Below are 17,780 nucleotides of genomic sequence, written 5' to 3'. Positions count from 1 at the left end.
ACCTTTCCGAAGCAGCCGCACTCTCCAGCTGCCGGAAGCGAAGAAGCGGCTTCTTCGCGCAAAGGCGATTGTGCCGGTCACAGTGCACTCCAGAGCGGCGGCTTCTGCCGAAATGTGCCCGGGACCGGCGCTTAGCTCCGGGGAGCTCCGTACCTTCTTCTTTCGGGACTTTTGTGGTCTACATCATTGCAAAAAACTTTTCCACTATGTCTGGTAAGGAGAAACTGTGCCTGCACAGAAAACACCTCCCATCGTGTTTTACATGTGTCAGAGAGGTTCCCGAGTGTTTTGCAGAAGAAAAACAAAGTTGTCCAGAACACCTTCCAACCGAATGTTCATGTGTTTGGAAAAGGTAGGAGAGTGGTAAGGTACTGTTTTCTATCAGTTTGCAAGCTGCGCACACTATCCCAGTGTTGTGCAGCTTCATTCTTCACCTTTCCGAAGCAGCCGCACTCTCCGGCTCGCGGAGATGAAGAAGCGGCTTCTTCGAGCAAAGGCGATTGTGCCGGTCACAATGCACTTCAGTGCGGCGGCTTCTGCCGAAATGTGCCCGGGACCGGCGCTTAGCTCCGGGGAGCTCCGTATCCTTCGTCTTTAGCGTCTTTTGTGGTCTACATCATTGCAGAAAGGTTTTTACTAGTTTAGGCAAGGAGAAACTGTGCCTGCACAGAAAACATCTCCCATCGTGTTTTACATGTTTCAGAGAGGTTTGCAGAGTGTTTTGCAAGAAGAGAAACAAAGTTGTCCGAAACACCTTCCAACCGAATGTTCATGTGTTTGGAAAAGGTAGGAGAGTGCTAAGGTACTGTTTTCTATCAGTTTGCAAGCTGCGCACACTATCCCAGTGTTTTGCAGCTTCATTCTTCACCATTCCGAAGCAGCCGCTCTCTCCGGCTCGCGGAGACGAAGAAGCGGCTTCTTCGCGCAAAGGCGATTGTGCCGGTCACAGTGCACTGCAGACGGCGGTTTCTACGCAAATGTGCTCCTTATCTGCTGATGGCTCCGGAGGTCTCTGTATCTTCCAATTCCGTTTTTGGTGTTGGCAATGCAAATGGTTTACTTGCAGCAGTAGGACGGGACAGTGAACTGGACATTTTGCTGTTAGAGAGATGCTAATGAAAAAGTTTCACCAGGATCAGAGCAGGTTGTAAAACAAGAAAATTGTCATGAAAAGAAGCCAGGCTTGTCCCCTTAGATTTGCTAGCTGTGTTTGAACAAAATGAAATGTGTCAACTCGGTGTTCCTGGGTATCACATCAGTAACAGGTACTTCAGTTGCTGAATTTCTCTCGTCAAGTTAAGAAGAGAATCCAAGGAATTGTGATTTCATGCTCACAATTCACCCTAGTGTGCCGAAAGGTGAAAAAGGGGTGGAAGGTGCATGGGTCAATTAACTTGAATGGCCTATGTAAATCAGCGGCCACTGATTTCCTGAAGGCTTCAACAGGTCAGTTGCCTATGTTTTTCTTGGAATTGTTTTAACCTTCGGTCATGTTTTTCTTGGGATTCTTTTACCCTTTCCCTATTAGTTCAGCCTTTGGTCTCCAGGCTTTGCTGACATTTCAAGTATCTCGGTAGCCTGGAAATGTGTTGTCATAATTGCTCACATCATTATTCCCTTCAAAGGGTTGTTTGCCTCAAGTCTCAGTTTTGCTGGTTTTCTGCTAGTTGATTGTCAGAGGGCAGCAGGTGTTGTGTAGGAGCAAGTACACAAACCCATAGCTTGCTTTTCTTTTGATTTGGCCTGTGTAGCTAATGGAATGACTGAACATCTGTGAGAGGCTTTTCTCTCCCCGTTAGGTTTCACTGGAAGGGCAGATGCAAATCGCCTACCTAAAGTCTTGGCACAGAAGAAAGTAGTGGTTTGCTGCTGCATCTAGCTAGAAGCTTACAAAAGGAAGGCCTTGGGCTGAGGCCCATTCCATTGGCTAAGTAGAAAAGGACTGTGGGAAGGTGAGGCAGCTGAATTAGAGGTAGATCAACAAGTTCTAGAACGGTCGTGTGTTCAAAGCCTGGTGTATGGTGGTTGGTTGAATGGTGTTTGTTATGGCTTAAAGCTATGGAACTGATAAAGGCAAAGTTGCAAGAAAGCAGCTCTCCTTTGCATCTTGCTGGGGACTCTGCTTCACCACGGACCCTCAACTCCAAGTTTGCCAAGGAGATGATCAGTAGGACTGTTGCAGAGCTGCTGTGTGCATCTGAATGGAATGGCAGAGAGTGAAGAGCTGGACATTTCTGGCTTTAGTACAATGCTGCTGCATTGGTGCCAGTTTAGTTGGTTTTCCATCAGTGGCCTTTCTGTCTAGAAGTACACTGCCCAGAGTCTTTCTAGCATGTGATGCTATTTCCTTCCTGTTGTTTTCATACCTTCCTTCAGTTGAAAGGATGATACAATCTTTCCATTTTGAAGATCCCTGTTAGGAAACACTATGCAAGAGGAATCATCGCTCCCTTTTCTTCTGCCTCCTTTGTCATTTTCAGAGACTCATTTCAAATTTCTGCTAATGTCAAGAGGAATACTGAGATTACCTAGCAGGGTTGGTACTCTCAGCTGCTTTCTTCTTTCATACTGCTTCATACTGGATGTGACTTAAAGGCCTTGTTTTGTCATCTGCATTCTGCTGTGATCCAAAGCTAAATATTCCAGGCGTGTGAACACATAAAGAACTCCTAGGCTTTTGCAAGAACTAGCCCAGGAGGATTTGTGTTCAATTTGATCTCTACAGTGTTTCAGAAAAAAGGAGATTGTACTGTCTTCTTGTGTACTCTCTTCTTGTGCTCTCATGCCTTGCATGTCCTAGTTAATCTACCGGCGTGACTCATTTGGCATCATCTCATGGTACAAATTCTGCATAGTTTCGTGTCCATACAAATGCCAGTTGCCAAGGAGCCTATCTGACCATTCAAGGGGCAAAGAATTGTAAGGCTGGCAAGTTCAGTTGCTGAAACTGTAAGTCATGCCATATCAAAGTGACAGAGGAAATCCATTGATCTAGGACTTTCAGCTGGACACCTCTGAGAATAGCAGCTTGTCAGCAATGACACAGCCATCTTCCTAGCTGTATTCCAGAAAGAGGAAAGGGACACCTTCAATGATTAATATGTTTGGAATGAGAAAAACACAAGAAATGCACCGGAAATTACTTTAGTCAGATAAAGTGCGTTTCTCTAGTGAGAATTTTGCACTTGCTCTTTCTTGTCTGTGCCTCTACTTTTCACAGAAGACAGGGGAGCATTTCATTATTATTGTTCTTTTGCTTCCTTTTGTTGGCCTCCCTCTTTCCACCTGCAATTAAAAAATTTGCCTTTCTTTATTGGCTTCTCTTACTTTACTTCGAGAATTTTACATTAGGTCAACTAACATAATGGTCAAAGTTCTTAGAGAGTGGAGAGAAGTAGAAGGTACAGAAAAAAGAAAAAACAAATCCAGAAAAAAAGACAAATTTTAACAGTCTTCTGTGAGAACATTAGGACACAAGATTTCTTTAACCGAGTAACGCAGGGGACATTTGACGCAGTCAAATCAGGCCGACATTGCAGTGGAGCCAGCATGGGTCTGGGAACAATCCTGCGTATCGTGGATTTTCAGGAGCCAGCTGCCCCTACCAGCTTCAGGACCCCAAAAAAAAACAACGGCCCTTTTCCCTTGAAAAAAAACTCAGCTGCCACGCTTCTGGATGGCAGATTGCAGGAGTCACATGGTACTATCAAACCAGCACGACTGGGCACTGGTGCCACCTTTCATCTGGGAACCATCCTGCGTATTGTAGATTTTCAGGAGCCAGTCGGCCACTCCCAGCCACAGGCCCCCAAACACAAACCACGGCCCTTTTCCCTGGCAAACAAAACTCGCCCGCCCTGCTTCTGGTTGGCAGATTGCAGGAGCCACTTGGTACTGTCAAACCAGCCCGACTTGGCACTGGTGCCACCTTTCATCTGGGAACCATCCTGCGTATCGTGGATTTTCAGGAGCCAGCCGGCCACTCCCAGCCACAGGCCCCCAAACACATACCACGGCCCTTTTCCCCGGAAAAAAACTCAGCTACCCCGCTTCTGGATGGTGGATTGCAGGAGCCACTTTGTGCTATCATACCAGACCGATTTGGCAGGGGTGCCCCCTTGGGTCTGGGAACCATCCTGCGTATCATGGATTTTCAGGAGCCAGCCGGCCACTCCCAGCCACAGGCCCCCAAACAAAAACTATAGCCCTTTTCCCTGGAAGTAAAACTGATCTGCCCTCCTTCTGGATGGTAGATTGCAGGAGTCACTTTGTACTATCAAACCAGCCTGACTTGGAAATGGTGCCACCTGTCATCTGGGAACCATCCTGCGTATTGTGGATTTTCAGGAGCCAGCCGGCCACTCTCAGCCACAGGCCCCCAAACACAAACTACGGCCCTTTTCCATGGAAGTAAAATTGACCAGCCCATCTTCTGGCTGGCAGATTGCAGGAGCCACTTTGACTCTATCAAACCAGCCCGACTTGGCACTGGTGACACCTTTCATCTGGGAACCATCCTGCGTATTGTGGATTTTCAGGAGCCAGCCGGCCACTCCCAGCCACAGGCCCCCAAACACAAACCACGGCCCTTTTCCCTGGAAAAAAAATTCACCCGCCCCGCTTCTGGATGGTGGATTGCGGGAGCCACTTTGCACAATCATACCAGTCCGACTTCGCCCTGGTGCCACATTTCATCTGGAAACCAACCTGCATATAGTGGATTTTCAGGAGCCAGACAGCCACTCCCAGCCACAGGTCCCCAAACACAAACTATGGCCCTTTTCCCTGGAAGTAAAACTGACCTGCCCATCTTCTGGCTGGCAGATTGCAGGAGCCACTTGGTACTATGAAACGATCACTATTTGGCACTGGTACCACCTTTCATCTGGGAACCATCCTGCGTATCTTGGATTTTCAGGAACCAGCCGGCCACTCCCAGCTGCAAGCCCCCAAACAAAAACTGCGGCCCTTTTCCCTGGAAGTAATACTGACCTGCCCATCTTCTGGCTGGCAGATTGCAGGAGCCACTTGGTACTATGAAACGATCACTATTTGGCACTGGTACCACCTTTCATCTGGGAACCATCCTGCGTATCGTGGATTTTCAGGAGCCAGCCGGCCACTCCCAGCCACAGGCTCCCAAACACAAACCACGGCCCTTTTCCCTGGAAAAAATACTCAGCTGCCCCGCTCATGGCTGGCATAATGCAGGAGCCACTTGGCTCTAACAAACCAGCCCGACTTGGCACTGGTGCCATATTTCATCTGGGATCCATCCTGCGTATTGTGGATTTTCAGGAGCCAGCCTGCCACTCCCAGCCACAGGCCCCCTAACAAAATATGGCCCTTTTTTCCTGGAAGTAAAACTGACCTGCCCATCTTCTGGCTGGCAGATTGCAGGAGCCACTTGGCTCTATTAAACCAGCCCGACTTGGCACTGGTGCCACCTCTCATCTGGGAACCATCCTGCGTATCATGGAATTTCAGGAGCCAGCCGGCAAAGCCCACCCAGAGGCCCCCGAACAGAAACCACGGCCCTTTCCCTGGCAAACTAAACTCACCCGCCCCGCTTGTAGCTGGCAGATTGCAGGAGCCACTTGGCTCTATCAAACAAGCCCGACTTGGCAGTGGTGCCACCTTTCATCTGGGAACCAGCCTGCGTATCATGGAATTTCAGGAGCCAGCCGGCCACTCCCAGCCACAGGCCCCCAAACATATACAACGGCACATTTCCCTGGAAAAAGAAATCAGCTGCCCCGCTTCTGGATGGTAGATTGCAGGAGCCACATTGCACTATCATACCAGTCCGACTTGGCACTGGTGCCCCATTTGGTCTGGGAACCATCCTGCATATCGCGGGTTTGATGAGCCAGCCAGGCACTCGCAGCCACAGGCCCCCAAACACAAATCTCGGCCAGTTCCCTGCAAAGAAAATAACCCCCCCGGCTTATGCATGGCATATTGAGGAGTCACTTGGCTCTATCAAACCAGCCCGACTTGGAAATGGTGCCACCTTTCATATGGGAACCATCCTGCGTATCGTGGATTTTCAGGAGCCAGCCGGCCACTCTCAGCAACAGGCCCCCTAACACAAACCACCGCCCTTTTCCCTGGCAAACAATACTCACTCAGCCCGCTTCTGCCTCGCAGATTGCAGGAGCCACTTTCCTCTATCAAGCCAGCCCGACTCGGCACTAGTGCCAGCTTTGATCTGGGAACCATCCTGCGTATCGTGGATTTTCAGGAGCCAGCCGGCCACTCCAAGCCACAGGCCCGCAAACACAAACCACCGCCCTTTTCCGTGGAAGTAAAACTGACCTGCCATCTTCAGGTTGGCAGATTGCAGGAGCCGCTTGGTTCTAACAAACCAGCGCGACATGGCACTGTTGCTCCCTTGGGGCTGGGAACCATCCTGCGTGTCGTGGATTTTCAGGAGCCAGCCGGCCACTCCCAGCAACAGGCCCCCAAACATATACCACGGCCCTTTTCCCTGAAAAGAGAACTCAGCTGCCCCGCTTCTTGATGGTGGATTGCAGGAGCCACTTTGTGCTATCAAACCAGCCCGACTTGGCACTTGTGCCCTCTTGGGTCTGGGAACGATCCTGCGCGGCGTGGATTTTCAGGAGCGAACCGGCCACTCCAAGGCAAAGGCCCCCATACACAAACCACCGCCCTTTTCCAATACTCACTCACCTCGCTTGTGGCTCGCAGAGTGCAGGAGCCACTTTCCTCTATCAAACCAGCCCGACTCGGCACTAGTGCCACCTTTGATCTGGGAACCATCCTGCGTATCGTGAATTTTCAGGAGCCAGCCGGCCACTCCCAGCCACAGGCCCCCAAACACAAAATATGGCCCTTTTTTCCTGGAAGGAAAACTGACATGCCCATCTTCTGGCTGGCAGGTTGCAGGAGGCACTTGTCTCCACCAAACCAGCCCGACTTGGCACTGGTGCCACCTCGTATCTGGGAACCATCCTGCGTATCGTGGAATTTCAGGAGCCAGCCAGCCACTCCCAGCCACAGGCCCTCGAACACAAACCACGGCCCTTTTCCCTGGCAAACAAAACTCACCCGCCCCGCTTCTGGCTGGCAGATTGCAGGACCCACTTGGTACTATAAAACCCGCCCGGCTTGGTACTGGTGCCACATTTCATCTGGGAACCCTACTGCGTATCATGGATTTTCAGGAGCCAGCCGGCCATCCCAAGCCACATACACCCAAACAAAATCTACGGCCGATTTCCGTGGAAAAAATACTCAGCTGCCCCGCTTCTGGATGGTAGATTGCAGGAGCCACTTTCTACAATCATACCAGTCCGTCTTGGCACTGGTGCCACCTTTCATCTGGGAACCACCCTGCGTATCGTGGACTTTCAGGAGCCAGCCAGCCACTCCCAGCCACAGGTCAACAAACACAAACTACGGCCCTTTTCCCTGGAAGTAAAACTGACCTGCCCATCTTCTGGCTGGCAGATTGCAGGAGGCACTTGGCTCTATCAAACCAGCCCGACTTGGCACTAGTGCCACCTTTCATCTTGGAACCATCCTGCGTATAGTGGATTTTCAGGAGCCATCCGGCCTCTCCCAGCCACAGGCACCCAAACATATACCACGGCCCTTTTCCCTGGAAAGAAAACTCAGCTGCCTCACTTCTGGCTGGCAGATTGCAGGAGCCACTTTGGGCTATCAAACCAGCCAGACTTGGCAGCGGTGCCACCTTGGGTCTGGGAACCATCCTGCGTATCGTGGATTTTCAGGAGCCAGCCGGCCACTCCCAGCCACAGGCTCCCAAACACAAACCACGGCCCTTTTCCCTGGAAAAAATACTCAGCTGCCCCGCTCATGGCTGGCATAATGCAGGAGCCACTTGGCTCTAACAAACCAGCCCGACTTGGCACTGGTGCCATATTTCATCTGGGATCCATCCTGCGTATTGTGGATTTTCAGGAGCCAGCCTGCCACTCCCAGCCACAGGCCCCCTAACAAAATATGGCCCTTTTTTCCTGGAAGTAAAACTGACCTGCCCATCTTCTGGCTGGCAGATTGCAGGAGCCACTTGGCTCTATTAAACCAGCCCGACTTGGCACTGGTGCCACCTCTCATCTGGGAACCATCCTGCGTATCATGGAATTTCAGGAGCCAGCCGGCAAAGCCCACCCAGAGGCCCCTGAACAGAAACCACGGCCCTTTCCCTGGCAAACTAAACTCACCCGCCCCGCTTGTAGCTGGCAGATTGCAGGAGCCACTTGGCTCTATCAAACAAGCCCGACTTGGCAGTGGTGCCACCTTTCATCTGGGAACCATCCTGCGTATCATGGAATTTCAGGAGCCAGCCGGCCACTCCCAGCCACAGGCCCCCAAACATATACAACGGCACATTTCCCTGGAAAAAGAAATCAGCTGCCCCGCTTCTGGATGGTAGATTGCAGGAGCCACATTGCACTATCATACCAGTCCGACTTGGCACTGGTGCCCCATTTGGTCTGGGAACCATCCTGCATATCGCGGGTTTGATGAGCCAGCCAGGCACTCGCAGCCACAGGCCCCCAAACACAAACCTCGGCCAGTTCCCTGCAAAGAAAATAACCCCCCCGGCTTATGCATGGCATATTGCAGGAGTCACTTGCCTCTATCAAACCAGCCCGACTTGGAAATGGTGCCACCTTTCATATGGGAACCATCCTGCGTATCGTGGATTTTCAGGAGCCAGCCGGCCACTCTCAGCAACAGGCCCCCTAACACAAACCACCGCCCTTTTCCCTGGCAAACAATACTCACTCAGCCCGCTTCTGCCTCGCAGATTGCAGGATCCACTTTCCTCTATCAAGCCAGCCCGACTCGGCACTAGTGCCAGCTTTGATCTGGGAACCATCCTGCGTATCGTGGATTTTCAGGAGCCAGCCGGCCACTCCAAGCCACAGGCCCGCAAACACAAACCACCGCCCTTTTCCGTGGAAGTAAACCTGACCTGCCATCTTCAGGTTGGCAGATTGCAGGAGCCGCTTGGTTCTAACAAACCAGCGCGACATGGCACTGTTGCTCCCTTGGGGCTGGGAACAATCCTGCGTGTCGTGGATTTTCAGGACCCAGCCGGCCACTCCCAGCAACAGGCCCCCAAACATATTCCACGGCCCTTTTCCCTTGAAAAAAAATTCAGCTGCCCATCTTCTGGCTGGCAGATTGCAGGAGCCACTTGGCCCTATCAAACCAGTCAGACCTGGCACTGGTGCCTCCTTTCATCTGGGAATCATCCTGCGTAACGTGTATTTTCAGGAGCCAGGCGGCCTCTCCCATCCATAGGCCCCCGAACACAAACCACGACCCTTTTCCCTGGAAAACAAAACTCACCTGTCCCGCTTCTGGCTGGTTTATTGCAGGAGCCACTTGCCTCTATCAAACCAGCCCAACTCGGTACTGGTGCTATTTTCTTTTGGAAGCATCCTGCGTATTGTGGATTTTCAGGAGCCAGCCGGCCACTCCCAGCCACAGGCCCCAAACAAAAACTACGGGCCTTTTCCCTGGAAGTAAAACTCACCGGCCCGTCTTCTGGCTGGCAGGTTGCAGGAGCCACTTGTTTCTATCAAACCAGCCCGACTTGGCACTAGTGCCAGCTTTGATCTGGGAACCATCCTGTGTATCATGGAATTTAAGGAGCCAGCCGGCCACTCCCATCCAGAGGCCCCCGAACAGAAACCACGGCCCTTTCCCTGGCAAACAAAACTCACCCGCCCCGCTTCTGGCTGGCAGATTGCAGAAGCCACTTGGCTCTATCAAACAAGCCCGACTTGGCAGAGGTGCCACCTTTCATCTTTGAACCATCCTGTGTATCATGGAATTTCAGGAACCAGCCGGCCACTCCCAGCCACAGGCCCCCAAACATATACAACGGCACATTTCCCTGGAAAAAAAAATCAGCGGCCCCGCTTCTGGATGGTAGATTGCAGGAGCCACTTTGCACTATCATACCAGTCCGACTTGGCACTGGTGCCCCCTTTGGTCTGGGAACCATCCTGCATATTGTGGGTTTGATGAGCCAGTCAGGCACTCGCAGCCACAGGCCCCCATACACAAATCTCGGCCAGTTCCCTGCAAAGAAAATAACCCCCCCGGCTAATGCATGGCAGATTGCAGGAGCCACTTGGTACTATCAAACCAGCCCGACTTGGTACTGGTTCCCCCTTGGGTCTGGGAACCATCCTGCGCGGCGTGGATTTTCAGGAGCCAGGTGGCCACTCTCAGCCACACACCCCCGAACACAAACCACGGCCCTGTTCCCTGGCAAACAAAACTCACCCGCCCCGCTTCTTGCTGGCAGATTGCAGGAGCCACTTGGCTCTATCAAACCAGCCCGACTTGGCTCTGGTGCCACCTTTCATCTTGGAACCATCCTGCGTATCGTGGATGTTCAGGAGACAGCCGGCCACTCCTAGCAACAGGCCCCCAAACACATACCACGGCCCTTTTCCACGGGAAAAATCTCAGCTGCCCCGCTTCAGGATGGTAGATTGCAGGAGCCACTTTGTGCTATCAAACCAGCCCGAGTCGGCACAGGTGCCCCCTTGGGTCTGGGAACCATCCTGCGCGGCATGGATTTTCAGGAGCCAGGTGGCCACTCTCAGCCACACACCCCCGAACACAAACCACGGCCCTGTTCCCTGGCAAACAAAACTCACCCGCCCCGCTTCTTGCTGGCAGATTGCAGGAGCCACTTGGCTCTATCAAACCAACCCGACTTGGCACTTGTGCCTCCTTTCATCTGGGAACCATCCTGCGTATCGTGGATTTTCAGGAGCCAGCCGGCGACTCCCAGCTGCAGGCCCCCAAACACAAACTATGGCCCTTTTCCCTGGCAAACAAAACTCACCCGCCCCGCCTCTGGCTGGCAGATTGCAGGAGCCACTTGGCTCTATCAAACCAGCCCGACTTGGCACTGGTGCCACCTTTCATCTGGGAACCATCCTGCATATCGTGGATTTTCAGGAGACAGCCGGCCTCTCCCAGCAACAGAACCCCAAACATATACCACGGCCCTTTTCCCCGTGAAAAATCTTAGCTGCCCCGCTTCAGGATGGTAGATTGCAGGAGCCACTTTGTGCTATCAAACCAGCCCGACTTGGCACTGGTTCCCCCTTGGGTCTGGGAACCATCCTGGGCGGCGTGGATTTTCAGGAGCCAAGTGGCCACTCTCAGCCACACACCCCCGAACACAAACCACGGCCCCTTTCCCTGGCAAACAAAACTCACCCGCCCCGCTTCTGGCTGGCAGATTGCAGGAGCCACTTGGCTCTATCAAACCAGCCCGACTTGGCACTGGTGCCACCTTTCATCTGGGAACCATCCTGCGTTTCGTGGATTTTCTGGAGCCAGCCGGCCACTCCCAGCCACAGGCCCCCAAACATATTCCACGGCCCATTTTCCCCGGGAAAAATCTCAGCTGCCCCGCTTCAGGATGGTAGATTGCAGGAGCCACTTTGTGCTATCAAACCAGCCCGAGTCGGCACTGGTGCCCCCTTGGGTCTGGGAACCATCCTGCGCGGCGTGGATTTTCAGGAGCCAGGTGGCCACTCTCAGCCACACACCCCCGAACACAAACCACGGCCCTGTTCCCTGGCAAACAAAACTCACCCGCCCCGCTTCTTGCTGGCAGATTGCAGGAGCCACTTGGTACTATCAAACCAGCCTGACTTGGCACTGGTTCCCCCTTGGGTCTGGGAACCATCCTGCGCGGCGTGGATTTTCAGGAGCCAGGTGGCCACTCTCAGCCACACACCCCCGAACACAAACCACAGCCCTTTTCCCTGGAAAGAAAACTCAGCTGCCCCGCTTCTGGCTGGCAGATTGCAGGAGCCACTTTCCTCTATCAAACCAGCCCGACTCGGCACTTGTGCCAGCTTTGATCTGGGAACCATCCTGTGTATCGTGGAGTTTCAGGAGCCAGACGGCCACTCCCAGCCACAGGCCCCCAAACACAAACTACGGCCCTTTTCCCAGGAAGTAAAACTGACCTGCCCATTTTCTGGCTGGCAGATTGCAGGAGCCACTTGGCTCTATCAAACCAGCCCGACATGGCACTGGTGCCACCTTTCACCTGGGATTCATCCTGCGTATCTTGGATTTTCAGGAGCCAGCCAGCCACTCTCAGGCACAGGCCCCCAAACACAAAGTACGGCCCTTTGCCCTGGAAGTAAAACTGACCTGCCCATCTTCTGGCTGGCAGATTGCAGGAGTCACTTGGTACTATCAAACCAGCCCGACTTGGCACTGGTGCCACCTTTCATCTGGGAACCATCCTGCGTATCGTGGATTTTCAGGAGCCATCCGGCCTCTCCCAGCCACAGGCACCCAAACATATACCACGGCCCTTTTCCCTGGAAAGAGAACTCAGCTGCCCCGCTTCTTGATGGTGGATTGCAGGAGCCACTTTGTGCTATCAAACCAGCCCGACTTGGCACTTGTGCCCTCTTGGGTCTGGGAACGATCCTGCGCGGCGTGGATTTTCAGGAGCGAACCGGCCACTCCCAGGCAAAGGCCCCCATACACATACCACCGCCCTTTTCCAATACTCACTCACCTCGCTTGTGGCTCGCAGAGTGCAGGAGCCACTTTCCTCTATCAAACCAGCCCGACTCGGCACTAGTGCCACCTTTGATCTGGGAACCATCCTGCGTATCGTGAATTTTCAGGAGCCAGCCGGCCACTCCCAGCCACAGGCCCCCAAACACAAAATATGGCCCGTTTTTCCTGGAAGGAAAACTGACATGCCCATCTTCTGGCTGGGAGATTGCAGGAGCAACTTGTCTCCACCAAACCAGCCCGACTTGGCAATGGTGCCACCTCGCATCTGGGAACCATCCTGCGTATCGTGGAATTTCAGGAGCCAGCCAGCTACTCCCAGCCACAGGCCCTCGAACGCAAACCACGGCCCTTTTCCCTGACAAACAAAACTCACCCGCCCCGCTTCTGGCTGGCAGATTGCAGGACCCACTTGGTACTATGAAACCCGCCCGGCTTGGTACTGGTGCCATATTTCATCTGGGAACCCTCCTGCGTATCATGGATTTTCAGGAGCCAGCCGGCCATCCCAAGCCACATACACCCAAACAAAATCTACGGCCGATTTCCGTGGAAAAAATACTCAGCTGCCCCGCTTCTGGATGGTAGATTGCAGGAGCCACTTTCTACAATCATACCAGTCCGTCTTGGCACTGGTGCCACCTTTCATCTGGGAACCATCCTGCGTATCGTGGATTTTCAGGTGCCAGCCAGCCACACCCAGCCACAGGTCAACAAACACAAACTACGGCCCTTTTCCCTGGAAGTAAAACTGACCTGCCCATCTTCTGGCTGGCAGATTGCAGGCGACGCTTGCCTCTATCAAACCAGCCCGTCTTGGCACTGGTGCCACCTTTCATCTGGGAACGATCCTGCGCAGCGTGGATTTTCAGGAGCCAGCCGGCCACTCCCATCTATAGGCCCCCGAACACAAACCACGACCCTTTTCCCTGGCAAACAAAACTCACCTGTCCCGCATCTGGCAGGTAGATTGCAGGAGCCACTTGCCTCTATCAAAATAGACCAACTCGGTACTGGTGCCATTTTCTTTTGGAAGCATCCTGCGTAATGTGGATTTTCAGGAGCCAGCCGGCCACTCCCAGCCACAGGTCCCAAGCAAATACTACGGGCCTTTTCCCTGGAAGTGAAAATGACCTGCCCGTCTTCTGGCTGGCAGATTGCAGGAGGCACTTGGCTCTATCAAACCTGCCCGGCTAGTCACTAGTGCCACCTTTCATCTTGGAACCATCCTGCGTATCGTGGATTTTCAGGAGCCATCCGGCCACTCCCAGCCACAGGCACCCAAACATATACCACGGCCCTTTTCCCTGGAAAGAAAACTCAGCTGCCCCGCTTCTGGCTGGCAGATTGCAGGAGCCACTTTGTGCTATCAAACCAGCCCGACTTGGCACTAGTGCCAGCTTTGATCTGGGAACCATCCTGTGTATCGTGGAATTTCAGGAGCCAGCCGGCCACTCCCATCCAGAGGCCCCCGAACAGAAACCACGGCCCTTTCCCTGGCAAACAAAACTCACCCGCCCCGCTTCTGGCTGGCAGATTGCAGGAGCCACTTGGCTCTATCAAACAAGCCTGACTTGGCAGTGGTGCCACCTTTCATCTTTGAACCATCCTGTGTATCATGGAATTTCAGGAACCAGCCGGCCACTCCCAGCCACAAGCCCCCAAACATATACAACGGCACATTTCCCTGGAAAAAGAAATCAGCTGCCCCGCTTCTGGATGGTAGATTGCAGGAGCCACTTTGCACTATCATACCAGTCCGACTTGGCACTGGTGCCCCCTTTGGTCTGGGAACCATCCTGCATATCGTGGGTTTGATGAGCCAGCCAGGCACTCGCAGCCACAGGCCCCCATACACAAACCTCGGCCAGTTCCCTGCAAAGAAAATAACCCCCCCGGCTAAAGCATGGCAGATTGCAGGAGCCACTTGGTACTATCAAACCAGCCCGACATGGCACTGGTTCCCCCTTGGGTCTGGGAACCATCCTGCGCGGCGTGGATTTTCAGGAGCCATGTGGCCACTCCCAGTCACACACCCCCGAACACAAACCACGGCCCTGTTCCCTGGCAAACAAAACTCATCTGTATCACTTCTGGCTGGCAGATTGCAGGAGCCACTTAGCTCAATCAAACCAGCCCGACTTGGCACTTGTGCCTCCTTTCATCTGGGAACCATTCTGCGTATCATGGATTTTCAGGAGCCAGCCGGCGACTCCCAGCTACAGGCCCCCAAACACAAACTATGGCCCTTTTCCCTGGCAAACAAAACTCACCCGCCCCGCTACTGGCTGGATGATTGCAGGAGCCACTTGGCTCTATCAAACCAGCCCGACTTGGCACTGGTGCCTCCTTTCATCTGGGAATCATCCTGCGTATCGTGGATTTTCAGGAGACAGCCGGCCACTCCCAGCAACAGGCCCCCAAACACATACCACGGCCCTTTTCCCCGGGAAAAATCTCAGCTGCCCCGCTTCAGGATGGTAGATTGCAGGAGCCACTTTGTGCTATTAAACCAGCCCGATTCGGCACTGGTGTCCCCTTGGGTCTGGGAATGATCCTGAGCGTCATGGATTTTCAGGAGCCTGGCATCCACTCCTAGCCACAGGCCCCCGAACACAAACCACGTCCCTTTTCCCTGGCAAACAAAAGTCAATCACCCCGCTTCTGGCTCGCAGTTTGCAGCAGCACTTTGTACTATCATACCAGTCCGACTTGGCAGTGGTGCCACCTTGGGTCTGGGAATCATCCTGCGTATCGTGGTTTTCAAGAGCCAGCCGGCCGCTCCCAGCCACAGACCCCCAAACACAAACTACGGCCCTTTTCCCTGGAAGTAAAAAAGACCTGCCCATCTTCTGGCTGGCAGATTGCAGGACCCACTTGGCTCTATCAAACCAACCCGACTTGGCACTGGTGCCACCTTACATCTGGGAACCATCCTGCGCGGCGTGGATTTTCAGGAGCCAGCCAGCCACTCCCAGCCACAGGCCCCCGAACACAAACCACGGCCTTTTACCCTGGCAAACAAAACTCATCCGTCCCTCTTCTGGCTGGCAGATTGCAGGAGCCACTTGGCTCTATCAAACCAGCCCGACTTGGCACTGGTGCCACCTTTCTTTTGGGAACCATCCTGCGTATCGTGGATTTTCAGGAGCCAGGCGGCCACTCCCAGCCACATGCCCCCAAACAAAATCCACGGCCCTTTTCCCTGGAAAAGAAAATCAGCTCTCCCGCTTCTGGATGGTAGATTGCAGAAGCCACTTTGTACTATCATACCAGTCGGTCTTGGCACTGGTGCCACCTTTGGTCTGAGAATCCTTCTGCGTATCGTGGATTTTCAGGACCCAGCCGGCCACTCCCATCCACAGGCCCCCAAACACAAAATACGGCCCTTTTCCCTGGAAGTAAAACTGACCTGCCCATCTTCTGGCTGTCAGATTGCAGGTGCCACTTGGCTCTATCAAACCAGCCCGCCTTGGCACTGGTGCCACCTTTCATCTGGAAACCATCCTGCGTATAGTGAATTTTCACGGGCCAGCCGGCCACTCCCAGCCACAGGACTCCGAATACAAACCACGGCCCTTTTCCCTGGCAAACAAAACTCACCCGCCCCGCTTCTGGCTGGCAGATTGCAGGAGCCACTTGGCTCTATCAAACCAGCCTGACTTGGCACTGTTGCCAGCTTTCATCTTTGAACCCTCCTGCGTATCGTGGATTTTAAGGAGCCAGCCGGCCACTCCCAGCCACAGGCCCCCGAACACAATCCATGGTGCTTTTTCCTGGAAGTAATACTGATCTGCCCATCTTCTGGCTGGCAGATTGCAGGAGCCACTTGGTACTATCAAACCAGCCCGACTTGGTACTGTTACCACCTTTCATCTTGGAACCATCCTGCGTATCGTGGATTTTCAGGAGCCAGCCGTCCACTCCCAGCCACAGGCCCTCAAACATATTCCACGGCCCTTTTCCCTGGAAAGAAAACTCAGCTGCCCCGCTTCTGGCTGGCAGATTGCAGGAGCCACTCTCCTCTATCAAACCAGCCCGACTTGGCACTTGTGCCAGCTTTGATCTGGGAACCATCCTGTGTATCGTGGATTTTAAGGAGCCAGACGGCCACTCCCAGCCACAGGCCCCCAAACACAAACGACGCCTCTTTTCCCAGGAAGTAAAACTGACCTGCCCATCTTCTGGCTGGCAGATTGCAGGAGCCACTTGGCTCTATGAAACCAGCCCGACTCGGCACTTGTGTCAGCTTTCATCTGGGAACCATCCTGTGTATCTTGGATTTTCAGGAGCCAGCCGGCCACTCCCAGCCACAGGCCCGCAAAGAAAACCACGGCCCTTTTCACTGGCAAACAAAATTCACTCACCCCGCATCTGGCTGGCAGATTGCAGGAGCCACTTGGCTCTATCAAACCAGCCCGACTTGGCACTGGTGCCACCTTTCATCTGGGAACCATCCTGCGTATCCTGGATTTTCACGAGCCATCCTGCCACTCCCAGCCAGAGGCCCCCAAACACATACCACAGCCCTTGTCCCTGGAAAGAAAACTCAGCTGCCCCACTTCTGGATGGTGGAGTGCAGGAGCCACTTTGTGCTATCAAAGCAGCCCGACTCGGCACTGGTGCCCTCTTGGGTCTGGGAACGATCCTGCGCGGTTTGGATTTTCAGGAGCCAGGCGGCCACTCCCAGCCACAGGACCCCAAACACAAACCACCGCCCTTTTCCCTGGAAGTAAAAGTGACCTGCCCATCTTCTGGCTCGCAGATTGCAGGAGCCACTTGGTTCTAACAAACCAGCGCGACATGGCACTGGTGCTCCCTTGGGTCTGGGAACAATCCTGCGTATCGTGGATTTTCAGGAGCCAGCCAGCCACTCCCAGCCACAGGCCCCTGAACACAAACCACGGCCCTTTACCCTGGCAAACAAAACTCATCCGTCCCTCTTCTGGCAGGCAGATTGCAGGAGGCACTTGGCTCTATCAAACCAGCCCGACTTGGCACTAGTGCCACCTTTCATCTTGGAACCATGAGGCGTATAGTGGATTTTCAGGAGCCAGCCGGCCACTCCCAGCCACATGCCCCCAAACAAAAACCACGGCCCTTTTCCCTGGAAAAGAAAATCAGCTCTCCCGCTTCTGGCAGGTAGATTGCAGGAGCCACTCTATACTATCATACCAGTCTGTCTTGGCACTGGTGCCACCTTTGGT

The sequence above is a fragment of the Zonotrichia albicollis genome, chromosome 3, assembly GCF_047830755.1.
Source record: "Zonotrichia albicollis isolate bZonAlb1 chromosome 3, bZonAlb1.hap1, whole genome shotgun sequence".
Taxonomy (NCBI): Eukaryota; Metazoa; Chordata; class Aves; order Passeriformes; family Passerellidae; genus Zonotrichia; species Zonotrichia albicollis.
The sequence above is the reverse complement of the archived record's forward strand: the minus strand, read 5'-3'. Positions refer to the sequence as shown.